This window comes from Astyanax mexicanus, chromosome 2 (genome assembly GCF_023375975.1).
Source record: "Astyanax mexicanus isolate ESR-SI-001 chromosome 2, AstMex3_surface, whole genome shotgun sequence".
NCBI classification, from domain to species: domain Eukaryota; kingdom Metazoa; phylum Chordata; class Actinopteri; order Characiformes; family Acestrorhamphidae; genus Astyanax; species Astyanax mexicanus.
This window is the reverse complement of record NC_064409.1, coordinates 27,304,414-27,310,413: the sequence shown is the minus strand read 5'-3', so window position 1 is coordinate 27,310,413 and position 6,000 is coordinate 27,304,414.

Genomic DNA, 6,000 nt, shown 5'->3' with positions numbered 1-6,000 from the left:
AGATTCAAAAGATGAGCCCGATCGGCCTCAAGGGGGCGCTATGGCGAAGGTCAACGCGTTAGGCCTCGTAACTGCCACGCCCTGATAGCTAGAGCAAAAATTCTTGCATTATATGATTCCTTGGTTAATGGCAAATCAAAAAGGTCAATAGAACCACTAAGCTCCGCCCACTTAGATTTTTTGCTATTTAGCATAATATGCAAAACCTACTTTTGAGAACTTGTCCTAGGGTCATTGACCAATCCTGTCATATTTGGTGTCAAACAACTCAGCAGAGTCCCAACCTCAATAATTATCAAAAAAATTGTGAAATTTGTAAACAATATGGCCGCCATATGCAAATTAATCTTACCGTGGCACACCCAAATTTACTCTAACAGCTGTAACTTTTGAATGCTTAAACCTACACTAATGCCACTTTAGACCCTTGATGCCAACATGATTCTGAGGTAGCCCGTCAATCTGTGTATACATACGCCCCCAGGGGGCGGAGCCAAAGCTAAAAATCTGTTTCTCAGGAACCGTACAAGCTATGAAGCTCTCCTTTGGCATGTATCATCTATGGCCTATGTCCTAAGGTTTTACAGAAGGAAAATTTGATATGCAAATTTTTGCGATCGTTATTAGCCAATCAGTTTCCAGCAAGCTTTTGACATGCTAAACAATGACCAATCAGGACGATACTTATACCCTACATGTATCTCAGGGCCTTCTATCATCCATTAAAATATGGCGTTGATTGGCCTCAAGGGGGCGCTATAGCAGAAAATCAGTTATATCTAAAGGTACAAGTGGCCTAGGCTTGTTATTCTTTTTTAGTTGTATACTTTGCTGTAGCCTTTACAACTTTGTAATTACATGTATTTACCAAAAATGGAAAGATTTTCATCAGTGGCCAAAAGAGTAAAAATTGCTCTTTTCGAACTTGTCTTTAAGTCCTTAATCAATCAAAATAACTTTGGTCTTGGTGCAATCTTGAGACCCTGTAGGTAAATAATTATCAAAAAAATCTTGACATTTTAACTATTTGAGGCCCATAAACCTTGATCAAACATGTACGTGAAAGCCTTTTCAGAGTTATTTGGCCAAAACTCTGTCAAAGTTTAAAACATGCCAAAACTGTTGAAGCTACTAATTAACAATGACATTTGAAGCACATTTGCCAAGTATGAGCCAAATAAGTCTTCAGTAGGCTCTACAGTGAAAAAATAACTATTTTCAATTTATTCTATTTATCGCTATTTTCCAACCTAAATGGACAGAAGACAGGAACCTTTCACCCTATCAACACACAAATTTATACACATATATAGACTGATACTCTGATCTTGATTGCAAATTTTCAGCCAAATCGGACATGTTTTGCCTCTACAACGGCTGGAAAACTACAGCGATTTTGTAGGCCTCAAGCCTGTATTATCGCTTTTTTCAAATCTAAATGGACAGAAGTCAGGAACCTTTGACCCTATTGACACAGAAATTGACATACATATATAGACTGCTATTGTGATCCTGATTGCAAATTTTGAGCCAAATCAGATATTTTTTGCCTCTAATATGGCCAAAGAGCAACAGCCATTTTGTAGGCCATAAGCCTGTATTATCGCTTTTTTCAAACCTAAATGGTCAGAAGTCAGGAACCTTTGACCCTATCAACACACAAATTTACATACATGTATATACAGACCACTTGATCATGAGTACCAATTTGGAGCCCAATCGGACTTTTCTTCTCTTTTTAATAAATAGAAACACACTGATAGGGAATGTTCTGTCTTTCTTATAGAGTGATAGATTTCCAGCAGGTTATATGTGGTCTCTTGCTGCGCTCTGGTGGTCATTTGGTGAAACAGCTACAGGTGAATTATTCTAAATTAAAGCTCTGCTGAACTTATTCAATCTTGCTTGTCTTGCTTAATTGAACATATTTATCCTTCTTGTTCATGCTGGTCAGCCGCCTGGGTCATTCTTGTTTATGCTCCACCCACTTAATTTTTTTTTAAATTTGCATAATATGCAAAACCTACTTTTGAGATCTTGTCCTTGGATCCTTGACCAATCATGACATGTTTGGTGTCAAACAGTTCAGCAGAGCTTACTCCTCAATAATTATTAAAACAATCTTTACATTTATAAACAATATGGCCGCCATATGCAAATGAGTTCTACCATGGTGCAGTAAAATGTCTTTAACACTTATAACTTTTGAATGCTTAACCTGACACTAATACCACTTCAGTCCTTTGATCATTACATGATTCTCAGATACCCTGTCAGTTCAAGTAGACATACACCCCCCCAGGGGGCGGGGCCAATGCTCGATAGCTGTTTCTCTAGAACCATACAAGCTATCAAGGTCATCCTAGCCAATTATCATCTATGGCCCATGCACTAATGGTACACCAAATGAAAATTTGATATGGACACTTTTGTGGTCATTATTAGCCAATCACATTCCAGCAAGCTTTTAACAGGCGGAATGTTAATCAGGTCAAAACTTATATACTATATACAGGTTATTTATATGCCCTTTTTATACCTTGTGTTTTTTCAATTTAAGAACTGAATTTGTTTCACCAAATGCGCACTAGAGTGCAGTAAGACACCACATAAAACCTGATGAACACTACAGCTCAATTTATCAATGCTTTTCAACTAGTTTACTCACACCACTCATCTAGCATTGCCATTATGGTCTTTATGGTCACGCTGGTCACCCAGCTTGGTTATGCTGCCCATCCAGCTTGGTCATGCTGACCATTCACATTGGTCATTATGGTCCTGCTGGTCATTCAGCTTTGTCCTCATAGTAATGGTGGTCTTCCAGCTTGGTCATACTGGCCAACCACCTTTGCCATGCTGGTCATCCAGTTTGGTCATTATGGTCTTCCAGCTTGGTCAATATGGTCAACAAGTTTGTCATCCAGATTAGTCATGCTGGTAATCTAGCTTGGTCTTCACGGTCATGCTGGTCATCCTCATCCAGTTTGGCGATGCCGGTCAACCGGCAACATGTTTTAAGCCTAACTGGCCTCCAGGGGTCTCTTTGCCTGTAACGCTCGAACCCCGTAAATCGCCGCTTGCGGCTATATTTAGGGGTTCGAGCACGTAGTGCTAGAAACCCTATTGTAATTGTTCTGATTATTATTATTATTATTATTATTATTATTATTATTCTTATTCTTTTTCTGCCATAGAAGTGATTGGGCAGAAGAAACCGTAAGGCCTACAGGGCTGAGACTTGGTCATATGGTAGTACTTCTCACCGCTACTCAGATTCAAAAGATGAGCCCGATCGGCCTCAAGGGGGCGCTATGGCGAAGGTCAACGCGTTTGGCCTCGTAACTCCTACGCCCTGATAGCTAGAGCAAAAATTCTTGCATTATATGATTCCTTGGTTAATGGCAAATCAAAAAGGTCAATAGAACCACTAAGCTCCGCCCACTTAGATTTTTTGCTATGTAGTGGATTAACCAGAGGATTTCTTCATTGCTTGGACACAAACACACACTACCCCCACTTTATGGTCTATAAGGAACTTCAACCCCCAGAACACTCTAAAAGCCTTGGAGTTATCTTTTTCAAACAGCCTTAAATTTCAAAATGACATTTCCTGACTATTTCTTCACTCAGCCTCGCTCGAGAACCCTAAATGCAAGTCAGGGTAAACATTTTTAAATTCTTTTTTTGACATTCCTTCAGACGCTGTCAGTCGTAAATCTGGATTTAGGACCGTTAATGTTTAAACATCTGGAACTGTGCACAATTGTGGTTTTGCCAACAGCACAATCACCAGGACAAGGACGGGACTACGGGACTTGAGAGAGGGTTCAAAACTTAATGAATGCCTTGGAAATTGTAAATTCACCAAATATATTATACCAATTTAGGGGTTTGTGCTTTCTGCAACCACTTAGAAATAAGATTCATGAAGTTAAAATGAATGCTCTTAGCTTGGAAATTACATTCCCAACACCAACTTCACCAACTTCCCCCACGGTCGTAAATTCCGACGACAGCCGCTTATCTAAACACTCAGCAGAGAAGAGGAATTTCTCACTAAGAAGATTTTGCTTAAAATACATATAAATTGACTATATAAAAAAAGGTGTTTTATAGAATGCTTACTAAATAATGGTATATGTGTCTGGTATATGGTATATGTGTTTGTATTTGTCCTGATAAAATTTTCCTACACATTCAAGTCTGAATCAACAAGGTTTAACTAGCATTTGATAATTTAGCTTTATTTGGTTATCAGTGGTTTAACCAGGTATTATCTTGTAAGTGATTTAATTGGGTTTAAATAATAACATGACTCTTGATCTCTTTCCATCTTTCCATCCATTGATGTATTTCTAAGATTATCTTGAGTATTACAAAACTGTTTGTGGGCAAAATATATATATATTACATTTATTGTGATTCAATTGTAAGATTGTTGTTTCCTGAATTTATCCTCACAGACTGATATGCTGAAAAATGTATTTTGATCCACTGTTTAATTGAGTTTTCTTTTGGTTTGATCTATTAGAAAAATTCTGAAGCATGCTGACCATGTGAGCGAGAGGGGGTTTTATGGCCCTTTGTGAATCCCCACCAAAGTTTGAAATTGCTCCTAGACCAATCAAAACACAGACACTTGGGCCACAGAGCCAATCGTAGCTCAAAGGCCAAACAGGCCCCAGAGACTAATAGTTAGACACAGGCAGTTTCCAGTTTTAGAGTTGAGAGTTTAGAGTTTTCCAGCAGAGTTTAGTTCAGTTCAGTTGGAGGAGTTTGCAGTTCAGTTAGAGAAGGAGTTAGAGAAGGAGTTGGAGAAGATGAGTTGAGGAAAACAGTTAGAGGAGAGAGGTTAGGGAGCCAGAGATGGAGAAAGGATAGACCGTTAGTTTAGTCATCTTAAGTTAGTTTTCTTAGACTAGTGCATTTAATCTTCAAGTATATTAATATTAGCTATCCTAGTTAAAATATCTAAGGTTATTTTACAATCTACGAAGCCAAGCATTATTCCATCTAAGTTTAGCTAAAGTACAGCTGAAAAGGAGATCCGCCAGATCCAACCCAGAAACCTGCGGTCCGGAGGCCACCAGCAAGCCACCTGAGAGCGAAGGGATTTCCCTGTGGGTTCTATTGGGGCTCCGTGCTGACACAGGAAGTCCACCCACCCTGCAGACAGGCTCACGTGATCCTTTTTCGGGGTGAAGCAGCAGACGACCAACCCAGGCGGACGTCACCAAGGCTCACTTCAACAACTCAGAGTAAGGCAGAGCTGGGTTTAATCTTTCGGCAGATGGTGTCTGTTGGTCATGGTTTGGTCGGGTCTTTAATAGAGCGTCTTTAGTATAGATGACTCATTTTGAGTGGCTTGGTTGGAAATAAGAATTGGTTTCGTAGACTTAAAATGCCTTAGACCCTTATTTAGAAATATTCACTTAATAGTTCTATTAATCTCTATTCCTTTCATGTCAGCATTATAACGTGTTTGTTCTTTTATTTCTCATTTATTATTCTACACTATGATTTGATAGCTAATGGCTACATTTATGACTTTTTAATGAATTATTTACTCATATCTGTGTGATTTAATAAATACTTTTATTTTACAAAACCTGTCATTTCAGTGTGTTTTTCTGGATAACTTGGTTATGAAAATTTCTGTCACCTGTAGAAACCACACCCTGAGATGTCTTGTGTTATTAATTAATTTGATTAATTAATTAATTAATTAATTAATTAATCTAATTAAATTAATTTAATAACTGGCGCCCAATAAAAAAATATTTCAACATCTCAATTAGCACCAGGTATTAAACCACTGAGCCGCTACATAATTGGCTCGCCAACGTGGGGCAGGATTATATTCTTATTGGTTCTCCGCCGCGAGACCAGAATATACACATTTCATAACCAGTTCCAGAAAATAGCGCTGTAAGTTGCAGAATAAAGTGTATTTTGTTGTTATTATTAAATGCGTTAGCTGCTGGCTAGCTGGCCTAG